General features: G+C 33.7%; 1 pseudogene across 1 annotated transcript in view; it reads left to right on the top strand.

Annotated features, from left to right (window-relative positions):
• Window positions 1–617: 617 nt before the first annotated feature.
• LOC307057946 (cadherin-related family member 3-like) overlaps window positions 618–23,926 on the top strand; it is a 178,530-nt pseudogene continuing 155,221 nt past the window's right edge. The window contains exon 1 of the transcript in view: window positions 618–666. The product of the transcript in view is annotated as a cadherin-related family member 3-like (transcript). The remainder of the gene's footprint in view (window positions 667–23,926) is intronic.

Here is a 23,926-nt window from a genome sequence, read left to right on the forward strand (position 1 = left end):
CCAGTATCTTTTCAAATACTGGCTTTGCCCCTCTATTTCTTTCCTCTTTTTCTAGGATCCCAGTTACCTATACATCAGAATTTTGACTGTGATCCAAATACCTCTTAAACTCTTTTGTTTTTTCAATTTTTTTCTTCACCTTTCTTCAGTTTGAACAATTCCAACTGATCAATCTTGTAGTTCATCAATTGTCTTTCTGCCGTGTCTATTTGGCCCCATTTATTGGATTCTTATTTAAAGTTGTTATATTTTTCAACTCTGGAATTTCCATTTGATTGTTTTTAATAGTCTAAAGTTCCCTGGTGAAAATTTTTGGCTTTTTAAAAATCTGTTTTCTTGAACACTGTTTTTCTAAAATTCATGTATATGGATCACCAATCCAATAACCTTATTTTCAGGTCTTTTTCTTGTTTTTTGATTGATTGATCCTCCTCATATATCTACAATTGCTGATTTGAATAACTATTATACATAAAAATTATTTATTCTCTTAGTTTATCTTATTTCAGGGGAGATTTAGTTTGTCTGGCATTTTATTAGAATAGGTACAGATTAATATGCAGACTTGGGTTATATTTCAGCACTTGTGTAGAGTGCTCCTGTTTGTCTCTCCTCTTATGGCGAGCCCTTTAGAAATCCCAGCTGAAGGCCTGGGTTATGTTGCAGGTACCTTCCTTCTTATTAGGCCCTGAGCTCCAGTTTTTGTCTCTCTAGCACTATGTTACTGTTAAAGCTTTGCTTAGCTTTTTAGATTCTGCTGTTTTAGGCTTGGCTTCTTGGCTACTTACCATATGCAACAGAGGGATTAGGAAACACCTCCAGAAAAAGCAGTGCACAATTACATGCTCATTTCCTTATAGTTTTGTTTTCTTTGTGACCTCAGCGCTTCAGTTGTAACATGTAGCTATAATTTGTAGAACTAATTTGTAGGCCTCAACTCCATTTTTTGTCTACCTACTCTCTTGTCTTCCAAAAGCACTAAGCTACTGATCAGTCTGCATAAGTTACACATATGCTAACACCTTGGGTTGAAATCGGTGAAGAATTTAGGACTTATCTTAATGTGTTTTCTTGTCTTAACAACCTAGTCCCTCAAGTCCTGTCTGCCTTAGGTACTATTCTAATGCCTCCTAACAGCTACTTAAAATTTTTTTATAGCTTTTATACTTATTCTCAGCAGGAGAATTTGTCTCTTGAAAGCAACTCCATCACAGCTGGAAGAATAAGACCAAAAATGTACTCATTGTGTCTTGTTTTCTGGGCCCACCAGCATGTATCGTTAAAATGTGACTGAGTACTATACAGTGGGGATAAAATGTATCTACACTATGGAATTATTGTAAAAATTGAATGAATTTAAAAAACAGTAGATTTAAAACAGTACCTAGAAAGCATCCGATAAATATCTTAACAGGTTTTAAGTTTTGCATTATATAACCCCTGACTTCATCTTCATATTCAGCTCACATACTATTGCAAATCCTTGCCTATCAACCAAGCTTTAACTTCAGCCTTACTGGTCTTTTTACAGCTCTGTGAATACCTGGAGATCATTATTCCCTGAAGACTTCACACCTGCTGTTTTCTGCTTTCACTTCCAAAGTTTGGCTTTATTGTCTGATTTCAAACAAGATTAGGCCTTCTTATGAATTGTTCTCATTGTGTCTCATTAGAAAGATTTGATTATAATGAGTTTAAATAAGTACTGTAGACTTGACTGCTCTCTAAGTTGAATGTCTCATACTGGGATCTTTGAACATTTTTTCCTCATTTCTCTGTCACTAGCACATGTAAATAGTGTACAGCACATATTAGCTACCCAAAACTTTTTGTTGAATTATGGTAAAACAATAAAAGGGATCCTGAACCTTCCAAAATGATAAAAATCCATTTGTATAGGAAGAAATGGAATGATAGGAGAGAGCTGATAATTATGTATTTGGGGAAATTGAGCCTGAGGATCTGGTGAGACGACTGTGAATTGATCAGGAGAGAAGAGACATTTTTTAATGTAAAGATAACTCTTAACAGTAAGTTCCAGAAATAGAAGACTGAATAGCTGGGATTAATACCAACGCAAATCTAGCTAAAATAAATATCAAGCACAATTTTGTCAAGTATGAACTGTACCTAATATGGGTATTTTGTTTAACATAGCTAACAGAATAATTTTTTTTTCCTCTTGGGACATCTTTTGAGAATCCTTTATGTAGTCAGTCTTTTCTTGTCTGTTTCCCTTTTTACCTGCCAGCACCCCACAAAGATATTTTTAACCATATTAAGCCAATCTCTTTCTTCCCTAAGAGGTCTAAAACCATAAGAAACCACAAATAGGCATGTAGGTATTTGAAGCTGAAGGTTTGCCAAAGAAAAGTATTCCTGCCAAATCAAACTTGAAACTCTAATGCTTTCACACTTAAAACATTGCAGTTTCATGGTAATGCAACATCCAAGAAAACCACAACATTAAAAAAATGTTCAACACTTCATGATGTGAAAGGATAAATAAAACATAACATTTTGATTAAACTGGAAATCAAATAAAATAAAGGTACATTTTTTTCTTCTAATTTTTTTTTATTTCAGAAATTTAAAACATTTTTAAGCCTAAGTAATACTAAGATGTAAAACATTATAATGTATGGTACAAAATGCATTTTTAAATATAAATGCTAAAGTTAAGTATGTACAAGAAATATTATAAAGACTCTTTAAAGAGAACCTGATTTCAAATTTAAAAATAAACATTGGTTATGTGAAATTCAAGTATATAGCAATTAAATTTTCTACAGTCTGTTTTTGCTTAATAATAAACAAGGACTTTCGAATTTTTAAAGATATTTGTAGAGGTTGTATGTCTCCTTTGTTTTTCCAATAAATAGATTTAAAGTTATATAGATGCTCTTTTTGATTGTAGTGTTTTTAAACAGTGTCTAGTATAAAAATTTAGGGTCAGAATGTATTTTTATTATAAGTTTATTAAGTGCATACTCTATGCCAGTATTCTAAGCACAAGTGCATTAACTCATTTATTTTCAGATAATGCTCTATGATTTAAGTACTATTATCAAATCTATTATACAGATGACAAAACAACAGCATGAGACTCTGAATCAGTTTTCAACATCTACACAGTTTTCAAGTGGCAGAATTGGGATTTGAACATTGACAAGCCTGAATTCTTGTGCTTGATCATAAATAGGCTGCCTAGAATTTTTAGCCATCTGTTTCCCTCTCAATCTAAACCAATCTGGCTTTCATTACAGTGAAACTCTCTTTGCTAGGGTCACAAAGTCTTTCCTAATTGCCAGATCTCTTGGATGTCTTTCTGAGTTTAACTTGTTTCACTTCTTTGCCATAATTAACATCATTATCTACTTCTTCTTTATTGAAACTCTCTCCTGTTTAGCTTCCATGAAAACACTCTCCATTTCCTTCTTACCAGTCTGGCCACTTTTTTTGTTTTTATTTATCTATCTATCTGTCTATCTATGTATCTATCTATTTATTTATTTTTAAACATCTTTATTGGAGTATAATTGCTTTACAATGGTGTGTTAGTTTCTGCTTTATAACAAAGTGAATCAGTTATACATATACATATATCCCCATATCTCTTCCCTCTTGCATCTCCCTCCCTCCCTATCCTACCCCTTTAGGTGGTCACAAAGCACTGAGCTGATCTCCCTGTGCTATGCGGCTGCTTCCCACTAGCTATCTATATTACATTTGGTAGTGTATATATGTCCATGCCACTCTCTCACTTTGTCCCAGCTTCCCCTTCCCCTTCCCCATATCCTCAAGTCCATTCTCTAGTAGGTCTGCGTCTCTATTCCCATCTTGCCCTTAGGTTCTTCATGACCATTTTTTTTTTCTTTTTTTAGATTCCATATATATGTGTTAGCATACGGTATTTGTTTTTCTCTTTCTGACTTACTTCACTCTGTATGACAGACTCTAGGTCCACCCACCTCACTACAAATAACTCAACTATGCTCAACATCATTAATCATTAGAGTAATGCAAATCAAAACTACAATGAGATATCATCTCACACCGGTCAGAATGGCCATCATCAAAAAATCTACAAACAATACATGCTGGAGAGGGTGTGGAGAAAAGGGCACCCTCTTGCACTGTTGGTGGGAATGTAAATTGATACAGCGACTATGGAGAACAGTATGGAGGTTCCTTAAAAAACTAAAAATAGAACTACCATAGACTCAGAAATCCCACTACTGGGCATATACCCTGAGAAAACCATAATTCAAAAAGAGTCATGTACCACAATGTTCACTGCAGCTCTATTTACACCAGGACATAGAAGCAACCTAAGTGTCCATCAACAGATGACTGGCCACTTTTTAAAGAACTGTTTCTTTCACAGATTCTTCCATATCACTTAACCTTTTAGCTTTATTTTGTTTTTGCTTTGTTCTGTTTTTTAAATTCAGCCCTCAGCCCAATCATCATTACTTAAATTTCACAGAAAATGTAATTCATATGCCTAAGTATTTTCTGGAAACTTATGCTTGGATATCCTACAGGCAACTAAAACTCAAAATGGTGAAGGAGTTTGGAATGCACTACCTCAAAATATGTTGATTTGGCATAATGACTATTTTGCGTTGAATGTACTTGAAAAGCAGATGTAAGAAAGACACTCTGAACTTCCTTCTTTTCCTTACAAGTAGATTAAATTCCCAGGTAAAAGATGTCTTCTCTATACCAGAAGGAAAGAAACATTTTCATCACCAAGGATGGGAAGTCAAGACCAAGAAATATCTGTACAAACAAACCTTATTAAAATAAGTTTTATCCTCCTAGTCCCTTCTCCATTGATTAACTACCCCAGCCCAAGCCCCTTTGCTTTGTCACGTTTTCACAAATTCCTACTCTTTGTCCAACTCAATGTAAGCATTCAACTCTCCTTCTCTGGATCTTCGTATTTCTGGTGAAGGTCCCCATGTATATGTTAAAAAAAAAATTAAAACTTGTATGGTTTTGGGACTTCCCTGGTGGTGCAGTGGTGAAGAATCCACCTGCCAATGCAGGGGACATGGTTTCAAGCCCTGGTCCAGGAAGATCCCACATGCCACAGAGCAACTAAGCCTGTGTGCCACAACTACTGAGCCTGCGCTGTACAGCCTGTGAACCACAACTACTGAAGCCCGCGTGCTACAACTACTGAAGCCTGTGTGCCTAGAGCCCGTGCTCTGCAACAAGAGAAGCCACTGCAATGAGAAGCCCGCACACCACAACAAAGAGCAGCCCCCGCTCACCACAACTAGAGAAAGCCCACATGCAGCAGTGAAGACCCAAGGCAGCCAAAAATAAAATAATTAATTAAAAAAAAAACTTGTATGGTTTTCTCCTGTTAATCTGTCTTATGGCAGTTTAATCTTAAGTACTTACTAAGAGAGTAAAGAAAAAGACTTTCCTCCCCTACACTGACTAAACTTAATTCTCCATTTTTCCCTCTTGAAACTGGCTCTTTATCCTTTAATTCTTGTCTTGGTACATGGCACCTCTATCACCCATAAAGTCAACTTTGATTCCTCCCTTTTTATTTATCCTTCACCCTGAATCAGACATCATGTCCAGCCCTTTCACACTGTGCCACTGCCACTTCCTTGCTGTAGATAGGCCTTACAATTTCTTACCAGGATTAGTACTATAGCTTCTGATCAGTCTTTAACTTCTTTCTCACCATACCCTTCTCCCCCACCACATAAAGTGATCATTAAAACTAAAATACAGTCTTATCGTTTCCTGAGCTTAAAATCTGTAATGCTCTTGTCTCATGCACAAATTCTTCCAGGTTAAAATTTCTAAGTTTGGAGTCAACCTGATATAACCCTTTCCCACTCTTCCCATATCATATCTCTTCCCTGTTTATATGTTACCTATGAATCTTTCACATACAGCTAATCTTTAATATTCACAGATTCCATATTTGAGAATCTGTCTACTTGCTATAATTTATTTGTAACCCCAAAATCAATACTCACAGATCTTTCACAGTAATTCATGTATATTTGAGTTCCTGAATGTACAAGTTCCCTGTGAAGGTCAAAAAGGTGATGTTCTGCTTTGTTTCAGCTCTATTACTGTAAAAATGTTTTCTCTTCACCATCTCTTTAGTGCTATGTTTTCTGCATTTTTGTGCTTTATTTGGTGGTGATTTGCTGTTTGAAATGGACCCCAAGCATAGTGCTATCTAGTATTCCTAAGTGCAAGTAGGCTATTATGTGCCTTACAGAGAAAATGTGTCTGTAATTCAGAAGTCAAGAGCAAGTTTCATTCAAAAAACAAGTGATAGCTCTGTTGCCTTTGAGTTCAATGCTAATGAATCAACAGTACATGTTAAATAATGTGTCTTTTAAAAAAATACACATAAACAAGGCTACATAATTTTAACTTGTATCCATAAATAGCATTGTTATTTTTAAACATATTAGAGATAAAACAAGAAGTTATGTTAATGTTATAAATTAAGATTTCAGCACAAAAGAAAAGAGATACAGTATAAAATCACATGAGTTATGAAAAATATCTATAGTCTTATAAGTGATTTTGGAATATCAGAAAGATTTAATAGTTAATTTTTATATTTCTAAAACAAATAACTATTCTCAAGCTCCATTCATTGAAAAATCATAGAAAAATTACAACCCAGTCTACAAATGATGACATTCAGCAGTAATTAGCACCACTAACACCCAGATTTGGGTCTTTATGTATGATGTCCCACTAAAAGGAACCAGGACTCTTGAAGAAATGGTTGGTTATAGGTCTGGGGCAAGAAAAGTACAAGATGGTTCAGAAGCATCTTGTGCCAGAAACAAAGGAAGCTATCCAATATCACTGGAATCCAGTAAAATTCCAAACAAAACTAACTAAACAAAACTAGGGAACCACTGAAAGTGTTCCCACTGGCCTAACATGTAGAAGAGCTATAGTATCAAAGAAAATAATAACTGCAATGATTGAAACCGCACGTTACTTTAAAGTCCATGAGTATATTTAAAAAGAACAAACCTTACTTGTTATCTTTACCTTTGGTGATTGCTAGGAGACAAACTCTTCATTCTACACCAGGGGTTGGCAAACTTCCTGTAAAAGACCACATAACAAATATTTGAGAATATGGGGTCCATATCCAGTCTCTGTTTCGTCTTCCCCTTCTCCTCCTTCTCTTCCTCCTCCTTCTTCTTCAACAAGGCTACATAATGTGTCTGTTGCATATTCTTATTTTTATTAATACCCAGTGAAAAATGTAAAAGACAATCTTAGCTTAAGGGCCATACAAAAAGAGGCACGGGCCATATACAGTACATAGGCTATAGTTAGCCAACACCACTTCTAATATAAGTCAAGGTAAATATGACAAATTTAGTCCAGATTCCTTGTAGAAACTGTACTTTACAGTAATCAAGTAACTGATGAGGAAAATTTCTTTATAGAAGTCCAGCTAATGAGACTAATGATATCAGAAATAATGATAGAATTTTTAAAAGCCATATTTAGTATACTGTAAAGAAATAATAGATCTAAGCAATGATCATTACACTAAAACGGAATTAGGTAAATAGATGAATTAGGTTAGCGTCACTTTAATCCACAGGTTCCCAAACTTTGTCACTTATTAGCATCACCTGGGGAATTTTAAAAACTACTGAGGCCTTACTCTCAGCCCTGGATATTCAGATTTAATTGGTATGGCTTGCACCTGGGTCTCAAATAGTATCACAACTCCTCTGATCAATCTTCACATCATTAAAAGTGGAACAATCTGATATTGTGTGCTTCCTGATGAGATGTAACAGGAAATGCACAGCATTACCAAAATACGTAGCGCTGCCACCTATGCATTACACACAAAAAAGACATCTAAGAAGATGTGCTATTTTAATATCACTGCCCATTTTATATTCCACCACTTGAAGTAAGTTTCATTAACCACCATAGGTCTAAAAAGGCTATTTAAAAGCAGTGGTCATTATAAGATGAGAAAGTTTTTCTTTTCTATCCATTGACTTCATTCAAATTTTAAGTGGACAACAAATCTATAATTCAGTAAGACTAAATTTTTCTAATCTCATTGTATGTTGCTCACATCTAAAATTTTCTTGTAATAAGTGTTTCTGATATATTTAAATTGATCTATCTGTATGATTTTTAAAAACTGATCAAAGTCCATATTTTCTTTTAGAAGAATCTCTCTCTCTACCTACATCTAATCCTTTTCAAACCAGGTATTATTTTAGTTTTAACTGTACTTAAATACAATCTGATCAAAAAATTCAATTTGAATTTACAGGAAAATTTACAATTTTGTATCTACAAAAGGATTCCTGTATAAAATAAGCTTTTTTATTGAGAATATCTTATGAATCATGCAATCTTTATCTTTTGAGATTTAGTCTTTCCAAATAAAATATTGCATAATGAAATGGTCACTCATGCTGCTCTTTCGTTACTGGTTGTTCCCTGATTTTGAAAGTAAACTTGTTATTTTGGGAGTAAGTTGTGGGTAAGGAAATAATTGCTGTGCTTCCTTGTTTTTTTCCTATATGTTTAATTTACTTTAGCTTTTATTAATTTTAATGGATAAATTAAATGTCTTTGACAAAATGTTTATTCACACTTAAAATGATAGTTTCATCTGTATATTTGGAAGGGAATGCAAAAATAAAAAATTCTGGGGAATTATATAATAGTAAGGGGTCAGGGGTATGGGTTGGGAGAGATACTTTTCTAATTGTCTAGTATGGGTTATTTTCCTTCATTTTACTGAGAACTGAGCGGATCCTTTCCATCAATTTCACTCAGGTGTGTTTCTTTCAATATTTCCTCCCCTACATTGTTTCTGGACTTGTGAAATTTCTTGATTTATCCTCTATTTTCCTCTCCCAAATTTTCTCAGATATACTGCATGTCTTTGTCTCTTTATGAGGATTACTTGATTTTATCTTGTATATCACAACTTGATTCATTTTATTATATAATTCGTTATTATTTCTTATTTTAATTTCATTCATACTTTTAATTTCCAGTAATATTTCTGTTTATTTGAAGCACTATTTTTCAGTAGCCTTTTTCTGTTTAAGGGATGTCACATGAATATTAAGAGCCCAATTTATCAAATAATCTGTGTTCAACTCCAAACTCTAAAATGTATGTGTTTGACCTTGTGAAAAATAAGGATAAAAATAGTTCCCAGATCTATGATTTTTAGATCTTTATGATCTATGAGGTTTACATATATTCATACTTACAAATCACTTAACACTGGCCAGCACATAGTAAGCCCTCAATTAATATTAACTATTATTCTAATTATTTGTCTGTGGTTATACTAATTAAAAACTTGAAACAAGTGTGTTTTCTTTTCCTTGAATTATTTTTTTTTTCCAGGTTGATTTCTTTGCCTTGGTCCCTTCCATTCAGGCTTTTTCTTCTCTTTATCTGATGATCCGTGGTAGCTTGTTCATGTTTGAAAATGAAGGGTTAGGTTAATTACCTAAGTAGCTGGTGTGCTTTTCTTCTGCCTTGATTTAGGTAAATTTCTCCAAAGAACCTGTTTTTAAATGGAGAACAGCTGAGGGCTCTCATCCTTACTTACTGTCGATGAGGATTCAACGGGATGTGAGTCTGCAGCTAGCCGAAAGGCCAGAGTCTCCACCCTTAACAGAACAGGAAGAGATCTGCACTTGGCATTTGGGGACTTCAGTGTATTTCACTCTCAGATTAAGTTTGTCTTTGCTTTTATCCAGCTTTATGTGTGGTAGTCTAGACTCCAGAGCTACTTTAAGGTCTACTTTGCAGATTTGTTGCTTTGCAACCCCCATATTTGTATAACTCCCTTGGCAGACGACTCATTTTGCTTCCAGAGAAATTCTTGGTTTGCAGGCTGAGGGCAAAACCCACTGGGCTCATCTGATTCAGCTCTTCAGAATGAAGTTCCCTTTCTAAACTCTGATGATTAGCCTAAGGCCTACTCAAAATTTTGAGTTTATTGACTCCCAACTTGAAGCTTCTTAAGGGCCCTGATGCTCTTAGTTTATGTTTTGAGCTGCAATACTCTTTCTTCCATTTCTCCTGTAATTCAATTCCATTTGTTTTACATCTTCAAGCATTTTCTCATGATTTCTAGATTGCTTAGGGTTCCTTTTTATGTTTTCTAAAACCATTATATTATAGTCCATTTCATATATGTATTTTGGTCTTATACAGTTAACCTTTGGATAGATGGAATATGCTGAATTTGTATGCTGAGTTTGACACTGCAGTCAAGTCCTAACTAACAATGTATAATAGACCTCTGTGTTTCTTTACCTTTCTTATTTTTTGCTAGCTTCCTTGTCATACTTTTCATTGCTTTCTTTAATCCTTCTACTCAAACGTATTCTCCTCAATCTCTACAAGCTCCCTTCCTGCTTTTCTTTAAGAAATTGATATGCACAATCACAGACAACTCAACTTCACTCCCATCCTACAGGCCAATTTATCTACATTACCCTATTGTAATACTTCTCTCTATCCTCAGTACTTGAGGGGCCTTCCCCATGGAGGCCAATTCCTGCTTCTGAGCTCTTGGTTCCACCTCCTTTCTTGTAAAGAAGCACGCAACAATGCTGATCTGCTCTCTTCTCTATCAGCTCCATTGTTCAAGTTCCTCCTGTTCTAAATAACTTTCTCTCTACTCTTCAGTTCTAAGTACTGTTTGTTCATTCATTCTCTCCCTCTCTCTCTCTCTTCCCTTCTCTCATCCTCTCTCCCTTTTTAGGGGAATTCTTTTGAGTGAAACCTAGCAGTCATCTTTCCCATTCATCATTTTGACAATCTTTCTACTGATTTTGTCTTATATATATTTTTAATCATATTTTCCCATTGTCCATTGTGGCGTGGTCTTACTAGGACTTCTTCTTAAATAGTGGCTTTTTAACAAAGTTCTTCTTCTTTGTTCTACCTTATTTATACCTAAGATACTAACAACCTTATGCTGTTTTCTCTGCCAGATATTTGCTTCTTGACCTGATCTCTATTCTAACCTTTAGGAAAAAAAAAATAATAATAAAAATAAAATATATATATATATATATATACCTAGTGAATAACCACTTGGATGTCTCATGTGTAACCCAAACTCAAATAATCATTCACTACTCTCTCCTTCCTCTCAACCAACGTCTCAGTATTCTTCCTGCATTTCCCATATTACTTAATGACACCTCCATCAATATAACACCCAAGATAGGGACTTGGGGAGCCAGTCAGGCTACATCTTAATCCTACTAGCCATATCTAACTTTTCATCACTTACATATGATTTAAAAAGTGGTCCCCTTTTGTTCCATTTGTATTTATATTGATTTAGCTTGGATCCTTACTACTTATCACCTGAGTAACTGCAACAGAGTCCCATGTGATTCATGCATGGATTTTACCCCCCCCCAAACTTTGCAACACATTCAAATCAATGAGTCTAAAACACAAATCTGATTATATCATCCCTTTAAAAAAATCATCACTTAACAAGGTCATTGTGATCTGCTATTAAGGGCTCATCATCTGTCATGAACTCCTTCACACTTCACTCATTGTTTGAACTGATTTTCTCTTTTTTATACACATAAACACACACACACACACACAGATGGAGGAGATAGAGGAGAGAAGGTACTATATCATTTCATACTTCTGCTCCTTTGTTCATACTGTTTCCTCTCCCTAGAAGGGACTTCCTTTCATTTCTAGTTTGGTTAGAACATATAATACATTTAGACTCAGCTCGTGTATCACTTCCTCAAGGAGGAGTTTTCTGATTTTTTTTCTTTTTTAGACTTAATTAAATACATCTTCCTCACCTGAATTACTATAGTAGATTTAAATTATTTTTGTCTCATTTCCCCATGAAACTGTAATTCTCTTTGGGTAGGGATGGTATCATATTCACATTACTTTCCTTAAGTTCTTGGTTCAGTAGTGAGGTAGGTGGTGGGCCCTTAACAGGGGTGGGCATTTTGAATTGAACAAATATATGTACTATATATTGCCTTGGGAAAAATACATAGTTGAAGTGTTTTAAGGCTTAGATTTAAAAAACATGGTATGATAAATGGAATAATCTTTATACTTATTAGTTTTTCTTCCTTTGATTATGGATATTTTAATAATAGTATATTATTTGTCTCACAGGTGGTGATACTGTAATATTAAAAATAAAGTGAAATTGGAGTCTGCTAAACATTATTTATCAACCTATATATTTAAATACACTACTTTCCAAAGATAAAATTAATAAATGTTTTCACATTTAAAAATTTGACATGGGGAGCAAATCTAACATAATATAAACTATTAATAATCATTTTGATAGAAATCAATTGGTTTGAGGGTTTACGTACCACATAGATATTATCTCAGATGACTTTGTTATTCTCCTCTTACTTGAAATTCTGTGAAATGGAGTACAATATCTGGTGTTTTCTTTCGTTTTGATTTCCGTTTTTATATTTTTCTAAATCAATGAATTACCTATTTTTAATAAATGGCTGCTTCAACTAAGGTATTTTTAAAATCTGGACTCTGTGACATTCCACAAAGTTAAACACTATAATTATCCAGTTGAAAGATTATCTCTTGAAAGGCATAAAGACATAAATCCTTCTATCTATTTGCAGTGTTCCATTTGAGGATCTCTTCATAATCTGGACTACATCTTCCCACCATGACCCCATGGCCTAATAGACACCAGAGAGCTAGACCATCATCTTGCTAGATTGACATGTATATTAGGAGAAGAGACACTCTTTAATCTATAACCCTACAGTATATCATATTTCCATTTATATTGTGTCACTACATTTTATTGACGCTTCCTGATTTGTTCAAATAAGTTATGCTCTCATGCCAAAAATGACTGCACTGTCTCTGTTTTTACTGGTTTACCATTTTCTCTAGGGAACTAAGAGGCATACTTCTGAGATTGCTGTTAAGTGAAAGTTAATACTGGATCCTGAGTGAAAAAGTTAAAAGTTTGAAAAAAAAAGAAAGAAAAAAGAAAAGCTTGCTTTCCTGTTTTTATTTTCTACCTCTAGTTCTTTAATCTGACTGTTCAAGTTCCTACAAATTAAAAATGAAATATGTTATATGACCTTTATAAGTGTGTCCAAATCAGGAGATTCAAGTGAAGAGTCACTTACATCCAGAGAGAATTAGTTCATCCAAAGGATAAATTTGCTGAAACGTGATTATATGGAATTAGACAGGATTTTGGCTAAGGAAATGTCTTCTTGAATATGAGTTTTCACATATTTTAGTCTATGGATCATTTTAGGGACACCAAAGATCCCCAGAATGGGCTGACTTATTGAATATTGTTTTCTTCAAGCAGAGTCAAGCTGGTTTCTACTTCTCTAAGCCTGTAATTCTAGTGACTACAGAATAACAACTCTGCTATGATTAGAGATTTACCATCTTTAAATCACTTCTGGTGACTGTGATACATCTATGATGAATTAGAAGGCCACCAACCTTGGCAATAGACAGACTTGTATTTGCCCTCTGATTATATCATTGATTGTTATATGAAAGCCTCTTTTTGTTGTTGTTGTTGTTGTTGTTGTTTTGCAGTACGCGGGCCTCTCACTGGTGGCCTCTCCCGTTGCGGAGCACAGGCCCCGGAAACGCAGGCTCAGCGGCCATGGCTCACGGGCCCAGCCGCTCCGCGGCATGTGGGATCTTCCCGGACCAGGGCACGAACCCGTGTCCCCTGCATCGGCAGGCAGACTCTCAACCACTGTGCCACCAGGGAAGCCCCATGAAAGCCTCTTTGATGTTAAATTCCAAAAGGAAAAAAAATCACCTATTTCACAGTGTTATTGACAGCATTAATGTAAAAATCAACAGTTCCTGTACATAGTAGGAGATAACAAATACTTGTTCTCCATTCCCTGTAACGCTTCATCTTTCTTTTTTCTCCAAAACCTCAGCCTCTTCTCCTTGACATCTTTGGACTAGGACCTGAAAAACAATGAAGATATTTTTCTGTTCCTTTGGTAATCTTTGTGTTGAAATAATATCTTCACTGCTGGTAATCATCTTGAGTGAGTTTTGTCCAACCAGTCTGAAACTGAATTTCAAAAAACAAAATAAAACCTTTTGATTGCCTTATTTTATTAATTCAGATAACAGAATAGTTAAAGGACAGCCAAATAATTACCTCATTAAAAATCATGAGAGCTTTAGTAGTACTTTTTAATCTCCACCTCTGATTAAATATGGAACAGAGGAGTAATGAAGAGAAAATAAAGTTGATGTTTCTAAACTTAAAAGTAAAGATTCTCTTCCTTTCCTGAGAATGGTAATTAAGAATTTAAAAATATATAATTTTAAAATGGATGATATTTTACTGGAAAAAGACCTAGAAAGTCCTCCTCTAGCACATAAAATCATCACTGCCAATTAAATATTTTTATACTTTAATAAACTTTATTAAAATACAATATACATACATAAAAGTGTACATTTCATAAGTGTACAGAGCAGATTATAACAAAATAAACACATATATATCCATCAATGTGTTAAAATTAAAAAATATAAAATATTTATTAATTTAATATAGCAATAATAAAATCATTAAATGTAACACAAATATTGAATTTTATGTAAAATAACTATATTTTCCCAAACAAAATGTAAGAAGTATCATTATTTACATTTTTCAAATTTCTTTAATATGTGTATTAATAGAAGAAAGTTGGATTTTTATATCAGTCTCTGCATTTTTTGCTACATGTTGTTCAGCTGAATATTTTGAAGGACATGTAATTTCATGCAAATATGTAGTTGGAAAAGAAAGGCTGTTTAAATATCTTTTCAGTTAATTGTGCATATATTTAACTTTGACAGTACAGAAAATCTCTACAAGTGGTAATTTCTTAAAGGTAAGTTAGAATGTGGAATTGAAACTGTACTAATCCATCGCCCCTCATACCTCTCCAACTTCCACCCCTAGATACAACAAATATCTTATTTATGCTATTTTATATTAATTTTACCTGTTTGGGGACTTCATATAAGTGGAATCAGACTCTGAATGCTTGTGAGAGAACAGGAGTGAAAATGGCAAATAACATCTTAGCATTATTATGAAAACAGTTTTGCCTTTGTAGACCACCTGCAAGGGCCTCAGGGACCATTAGGGTTTCCCCAACCACCCTCTGAGAACAACTATGATGTACAATATTTCATTATGTGAATACACATAATTCTAAAATCTTTTCTATTAATTAGTAAATATTTAGGTTGTTTATTGAAAAGATTATCCTTTCCGCTACTGTTCTTTTGTCTACTTTTGTTTTATTTGCATCTATTTCTGGGTTCTAGTCAATATAATACTGTGTTGCCTTAGCTATCTAATACTATAACAAGATAACAGAATCTTACTTATTATGGTTTTATAATAATATTAGATATGGTGTAAACTAAATCCTCCAATTTTTTCCTTCAATATTTTCTTCTTTATTTTTGGCTTTTTGCAATTCAACATTAAGTTTTGAATCTAAAATATCCCTGTGATTTGTTGTTTTCTCTATGGACTCTTACAAAAAATTGGTTAGATTCATTCCTAGGTATCTTATGTTCTTTGACATTATAGTTAATAGGACTTTAAAATATTTTCAGCCTCTGATTGTGCTGGTTTATGGAAATACAATGAATATTTCTATCATGTGAACTTGTTAAATTTACTTGTTTATTTTAATAATTAAGTACAGATTGTTTATCTCATGCAAATTCACGTCGTCTGAAATGACAATTGTATTTCTTCTTTTCCATTATTTCTTTTACTTGTTGTATTGCATTGGCTAGAAATAACCTCAAGTAAAATGTTAAATAGAAGTAATGATATTATATAGTACTGCCTCATTCCCAAACTCAAGCAGAAATGTTTCATTGTTAATAACTCATCAAGGAATTGATTAATTAACTTAATTTTATCATTAAGTGTGTGTTTGCTGTAGAGTTTTGTAAGAAAGTTCCTTTATTTTCCTGTTTTACAAAGATTATTATGTAATGAATGTGAATATTATCAAATTCCTTTCCTGCACCTAAAATACTAGTTTCATTTTTGTATCCTTGTAATATAGTAAATTGTATTAATGAACTTTTAAAAGAAATTTGCATTCCTAGGATAAATCCAACTTGGTTGTGATTTTACATGCATACATGCGCACACGCGTGCACTCACACACCATGAATTTGAATTGCCAATGTTGCATTTAGAATTTTAAAATCTATATTTGTGAGAGAGTTTGGCTTGGAACTTGCCTTTCTTACTTTGTCTGGTTTTGGTATCAAGACGCTGTAGTCTTAAACCAAGTTATTAAGTGTCACTTTTATTTTTGTGTGAGTGTGTGTAAATTAGAATTATTTTGTTGGAGGTGGAAGGGTGGATTAATTTCTTATTCAACATCTTTATTATCTTTTTTGTTTATTCATTTAGGTAAATATATACATAATAAAATGTCTATATCTTCAGTGTTAAGTTCCTTGAATTTTAGTAACATTATATACCCAACTTTATATTCCTTTGTGTCCTTTCCTAGTAACTCCTTATTTCTTATTTCTGTCTCCTTAGATTAACTTCACCTGTTCTTGGACTTCATGTAAGTGGAATAATATAGAATATATTCTTTTGCATTTGCCTTCTTTCTTTCAATGTAATGTTATTGAAATGCATCCATGTTATTGCATATATGAGTAGTTTATTCCTTTTTATCACATAATCTTATTCCGCTATATGAGTATATCACAATTTATCCATTATCTGCTAATGGACATTTGGATTCTGTCCAGTTTATGGCTATAATGAATAAGACCATTATGTAAATTTTTGTGAAGGTCTTTGTGTGGACATATTTTTTTGGGTAAATACCTAGGAAAGGATTGTTGGGTCATTGATAAATGTGTGTTTAACTTTATAGGACACTTGAAATCAGGTTTTCAAAGGTGTTGTATCATATTTTACTCCCATACAATGTATGCATACTCCAGCTGCTTTACATCTTCCAACATTTGGTAATGTCAGGTTTTGTTTTGTTTTGTTTGGCTTTCAAATGTGTTAAATGAAATCTCATTGTGGTTTTAATTTGCATTTACCTGATGCCTAATTTTGTTAGCATACTATTATGAATTTTTGGCCAATCAAAAATCTTTTGCAAACTGTCTGTTCAAGACTTCTATCCATTTCTAGTTGTGTTGCTTGTCTTTGTTTTTTTATTACTGACTATTAGAAGTATTTTTGATGTATTATCCTTAAAAGTCCTTTGAAAGATGTATGTATTATGAACACTTTCTAATGACCTATAGCTTGTCCATTAATTTCTTAATGGTATATTTTGATGAATAGAAATTTGTAATTTTGATGAAGTTCATTTAAATTTTTTCATTGTTGAATTTTTTTAACCTGTAAAAAAAAATTGCCTGCTTAAAAATTCATGAAGTTATTCTCCTGTGTTTCCTTTTAGAAGTTTCATGGATATATATTTTTAGTTTAGAAGTGTATTTTGAAAGTACAATAATTCCATTTTACTGTAGTGTCCATTATTCTTATTGAGAAGTTACTGATTAGACTCTTTGTTCCTTCTTTGATGCTAATATGTATTTTTTTCTGATTGCCTCAAATTTATGTATTTCATTTTAAGCTAATGCATATGAATTGTATGTAATGAAAGCAGATGTGATTTTCTTTATTATTTCTCTTACTTGGGTTGATGTAGTACAGTTTCAATCTGTGGCTTGTTATCTTTTTTCTTCTTTGGAAAATTCTTGGCCATTTATCTCTTCAAATGCTGTTTCTTCCCAATTCTATCTTTTCTCCTCCTTTGTAAAACCAATTACACATATATTATCCTTTTAAAAAACTCCCTTTCATATGTTTTATTTTTTTTGCATGTAATTTCCATGCTCACATCCGTTTATAACTGTAGGATGGATATATTCTTCTACTTTATCTTCCAGTTTGTTAAGTCTCTCTTCCACCTTATATAATCTCATCTATTAATTTCTTAGATTCAGTTATTTCATTTTTTCAATTTTTAATTTTGCTGTGAGTTCATTTTTTATGTTTCCTATTTTGTGATGATATCTTCTATTTAGCAAAATTGTTCAAATCTGGTCTTTAGTCCTTGTGAAATCTGACTCCTGTGATGTAGATCAAGAGTCCTATCTGAAAACCTGTTGGATTTATTAGTATCCTCTTCTTTAGGTGTTCCTAATTCTACTGAAAGAACTGCTTAGCTACTCAGCTTCTCACTTTTACCTTTCAGAATAAAAATTTGCCTTAAGAAGAGGGGGAAAATTCTTAACTTATTCTTACTTTCTCTTCTTTGGTATTTGGCCTTGAAATTCTAGTTCTCCAATGACTCAATAAGATATTTCAATTATAAGATAGGTGTGAAACACCCAGGTACTTTCGTCCAAAATTTATATTTTAAATTTCTGATTTTTTCAGTTGTCAATATAATATAAAAGAACTGAAATGGTTGAATAAGTTAGAGAGTGTGAGGAAAGAAAATATAGTTCAATTAATTAGAAAAATTAATTAAAATAAAAGGCAATATGTTTTGCAATCTTTGAATTTTTAAGTTAATTTGCTTTCTGATAAATTTGCCAGTCTATAAAACTTATAACCTATCTAATTATATTTCAGTTGCCTTTAATCTAGATATTCACATTTTGATCAATTTAGTACTAGAAAATATATTTCATAACCCATTCAAACCAAATATATACTAAATAAATACCCATCTTAAAATGGATATTTATATAAGAAATCTATATTGAAGTTTAAAAAAATAAATATATAAATCAAATAAATACAGAATAAATATATAGATCCTTTAAAATATTTATTCCATATCACAAACATAAAAGTCATTATTATTTGCTTATTATTTATATATTATTATGGTATAATAATATAAGTGTTAGAACATGGTCCCACATTTTTTGATATTTCCCCCATGGAGAGGTGGATTCTAGCTTTTCTTGGTGTGTCTGTCTATGCTTGTGACTACTTCATCCACAAGAATATAACAGAAGTTAACTCTATGTGACTTTCCAAGTTAGGTAATAAAAGACTAAATGGTTTTCACCTTTTGCTGGAACACTCACTCTTAGAAGCATGTCATCACATAAGAAGTCTAACTACACTAAAAATTCCATGAAATGAGTAAGCCAAACCAAATGAAGAAGGCTGTGTAGCTGTTTTGTTCCATAATTTCAAATCATCCTATGCATTGAGTCCTTTCAGTCCAGGTGCCAGACATACGAGTGAAGAAGCCTCCAGATCATTCCAATCTAATCATTTGAGTTACTCCCAGTTGTTCTGGCCTTTCCAGCTGAGATTTGAAATATTGTGATTCAGAGGCAAGCTATCCTCCTCACCCTGCTCTGTTTTAAATCTTGACCTATAATACCATAAGCAAAATAAAATGATTGTGTTTTGTTATTAAGATTTGGTGACTTGTTATTTTAAAAAGTAGAAAACCAGAACATAATTTGGGAGTGGAACCAAAAATCTGGGGAGTTTCATAAAAAAATCTATGACATTCTGGTTTGGGGACCAAATATATGAAAGCCTGCCAGTCCTTGAAGAGCTTGTTTATGCAAGATTGAAAGAAACTGAGGAAAATGTTACTGGAAGCTCTAGAAAAATGAATTTTTATCTTTGACAGTCTTTCTAGCCTGCAAAAGGATCTCAAAGTAAGAAAGACCTCAGGAAAAAGATCAAATCTGGAATGCTGCCCAAAAAACATGGCCTCAGGGTGTAAATGAAGGCAAAGTTTGAGAGAAAAATTCTTTGTTGAGGTCTCAGAGGGATTTAAAGTGCTTTCTCATAGATGTTTCAGAAACACATAAGGTTTTCTAAGGATCTTATGCTTAGGCCTTGCAGATACTGTTAGATAGTAAGAGTTGTAAGACTCTTTAGGGCTTTTCATACAGCAGTCTCAAAGTTGTGGAACCTAAAGTAGTGAAAGGCTTAAGTGGAAGATATTTGTAGTGATGACTTTTGTCTAAGGAATTGAATTACAAATTATGCATTAAAGAGATAATGTTTTTAAAGGAATCATACCAGTCTGCACTGAAGGGGATAAATACGATACAAAAGAAAAAGTGTTCTTTATATGCTTACACTACTGTGAGCAATAAACTCAAATGTGAACATGAACAAAGTAGAGCCACACGGTGCAGAGAATTATTTTCAGGAAAGAAGACTAAGCCCTAATTAAGTAACTGGCTTGTGGGGGTGCCTGGTTTATAAAACTGCTATGGACAAATAACTGTTGTGTACCTTCTCTTTTCCTCTATTTTTTTAAGATATAATTTATGTATAACATTATATTAGTTTCAAATGTAAAAAATAATTATTTGATGTGTATATATTACAAAATGATCAACACAATAAGTCTAGTTAACATTCATCATCAAACATTGTTACATTTTTTTCTTGTGATGATAACTTTTAAGATCTACTTTAAGATTTAGTTTTGAAAATAATGTCTGTTGAGGTGATTTTATTATGGTCAATTTTATGTGTCAGCTTAGGGATGCCCACATAGCTAGTAAAACATTATTTTTGAGTGTGTCTGTGAGGGCGTCTCTGGAAGACATTAGACATCCAAATTAGTAGACTGAGTAAAGAAAGTGCCTTCACCAAAGCCCTGGGGGCTGATCTAATCTGTTGAGGGTCTGCATAGAACAGAAAGATGGAGGAAGGATTTTAGCTGAGATATCCATCTCCCCCTACCTTTGGACATCAATACTCCTGGTTCTTGGGCTTTTGGACTCAGACCAGGACTTTCCACTATTGGCCTCAGAATTCTCTGACATTCAGACTTGTACTGGATTACAGGCATACCTCAGAAATATTGCAGGTTTGATTCAAGACCACTGCAATAAAGCGAATGTGGCAACAAAGCAAGTCACACAGATTTTCTGGTTTCCCAGTGCATATAAAAGTTACTTTCCACTATAATGTATTCTATTAAGTGTGCAAGAGCATTATGTCTAAAAAATCATGAATATACCTTAATTTAAAAATAATGCTGTTGGAAAAATGGCGCCAATAGACTTGCTTGATGGAGGGTTGCCACAAACTTTAATTTATAAAAAACGTAATACTTGCAAAGCACAATAAAGCAAAGTGCAATAAAAAAAGGTATGTCTGGGCTTCCCTGGTGGCGCTGTGTTTGAGAGTCCGCCTGCCGATGCAGGGGACACGGGTTCGTGCCCCGGTCTGGGAAGATCCCACATGCCGCGGAGCGGCTGGGCCCGTGAGCCATGGCCGCTGAGCCTGCGCGTCCGGAGCCTGTGCTCCGCAACGGGAGAGGCCACAACAGTGAGAGGCCCGCGTACCAAAAAAAAAAAAAAGGTATGTCTGCCCACCACTGGTTTTTCTGGTTCTCTAGTTTACAGGTGGCAGACTGTGGGACTCCTCAGCTTCCATAACTGTATGAGCCAATTACAAAGTCGATATACATAGATCGCCTATTGGTTCTGTTTCTCTGGAGAACCCTGGCTAATACACCTATGCTGTCTCACCAAAGAATATTGGATGTGGTAGTAATGATAGGAGGCAGGGGCTGATCAAGATGAACTGTACCTAAAGAATTACAACTTAGGAACTTCATCTGTATTTGGATCTGATTTAAATGATGGCATTCATGACCATGGTCTTGATCTTATACGGCCATTGGATAAAATTTTTGGAAGATCTTGGAAGGAATTTAGTGCATTTGCTTATGGGAGGTATATAAATAATTTATGGTAAGAGGCATACTGGCATAAGTTTAAAAGATGAGAGCAAATTCTTTGATATTTCTTCCATAAGGAAATTGAATCTTGAATGGGCTATGACTGTTTTAGCCAATAGAGCATGACAGAAGTAATACTATTGACTTTTGAGGCTGTTATAAAAGATCAGGCACCTTGTTTCTTAGATAACTCACTCTTGGAGTCCTGAGTCACCTGGATTATTTGCATATAGAGAGAATACTACCTGCTTTAACTTCTAATTAACCTCCAAGCCTAATGTCAAGATTTTATGATTTTCATATTAAATCAATATATAATTATATATTATCATCTAGCTCTCTATTTGCCTTAAAATTCTAGTAATTATCATATTCCCTATCAGTTGATACAGGTTTATGGCTGGCTAATTCTTACCAATGTAAAAACAAAGCAAAAATAGGATGTCATGTACATTAACTTGAGAATATATTTTAAAATGGTTATTATTCTTGTTTCTGGAAGTAGGTAAGAGGCTAAAGTGCTGGTAGATAAGAAAGGAGAATCATTAAATAAAGGCAAAAAAGAGCCTAGACCAAATATGAATTTCAAGGATATAAGCTCCTGTGGTTTCCATTTAGAGGTAGAGGATACAAGAGAATATATGATGAATATGCCAAGATTACTACTAAATGGCTGATTGTCTTACTAATTTATCTTTATTTTGTCCAAAGTTTAATTTGCCCAGATTTAGGTATAGATAACTCATAAAGTAAGAGTCTATTGTTTATCTACTCAATTATCCTTTTGAGTTTTTGTTTGAACTTCATTTATTTTAGGAACCACTTTATATGTTTTGGTTCGTGGCTCCTGTTACATTGAATTTTAAGTAATTCTTTGTGCTGAAAGTAATAGGGACTTTAATTTTCCATAGATTTCAATGTATTGTGTTAAAGATTTATTAAATGAATTTTAAAAACAAGTGCTTTGACTTTACAGGACCATGCTATTTGTGGACTAACATTGAGTTGCTATAGGAAGTTTTAACTTCCTTAAGGTTACTCAATTTTATTGAATCAAGATCTTCTAAATTGTTTGCTCAGTCTTACTCACCATATACCAGATGTAGAACCTAGCAGTTTCCCATAGGTACATGAGGTCATTTATGAAAAGAAACTATTGTTTACAAATTCATCATTGGAGTCTTTTGGTACCATATATTTCAACACAGCTTTCTAAACTTAGTATAAAGGAAAATGATGTCATGAATTTATTCTTATTGGAAATTCCTAAAATGAAGTTATTTTCATTTTCATGGAGCATGGAAGATTGACTTTCAACATCTGTGTTCTTTGGAGATTATTGTAATGCAGATAATCATTAAAGTACCATTTACCTACACTCTGACTACATTTGTAAGTATAAAGTATCAACTAGATCTTCTTGAATTTCTGATTTAGAAAGGCACAAATACAGTTTTCAGAATAAATGAGAGTTATATAAATAGATTCAGAAACCCTATAATCTATCCCAATTTATTCTTAAGTGCACATAAAATACAGTAAAGCGAACATTCTAAGAAAAATTTAATTCACAGGAGACTAACTTTATAAGTCCCCAAACTATTAAAACAATTATAGCTAAAATAATTTGTTAATAAATACACAATATAAAAAGAGGTAAATTGTGACATCAAAACGTAAAAGGGGGGCTTCCCTGGTGGCACAGTGGTTGAGAGTCCGCCTGCTGATGCAGGGGACATGGGTTCATGCCCCGGTCCAGGAGGATCCCACATGCCGCAGAGCGGCTGGGCCCGTGAGCCATGGCCACTGAGCCTGCGTGTCTGGAGCCTGTGCTCCGCAATGGGAGAGGCCACAACAGTGAGAGGCCCGCGTACCACAAAAAAAAACGTAAAATGGGATGGGTGTAAAGGGGTAGAGCTTTTGTGTGACCAAAGTTAAGTTGTTATTCATGTAAAATAGACCATTGTATCTATAAAATGCTTTTTGTAAGCCTCATGATAATCACCAAACTAAAATCTATAGTAGATTCACAAAAGATAAAGAGAAGGGAATCAAATCATATCATTACAGAAAATCATCAATTCACAAAGGAAGGC

This window comes from Hyperoodon ampullatus (genome assembly GCF_949752795.1).
Source record: "Hyperoodon ampullatus genome assembly, chromosome: 9".
Classification (NCBI taxonomy): Eukaryota; Metazoa; Chordata; class Mammalia; order Artiodactyla; family Ziphiidae; genus Hyperoodon; species Hyperoodon ampullatus.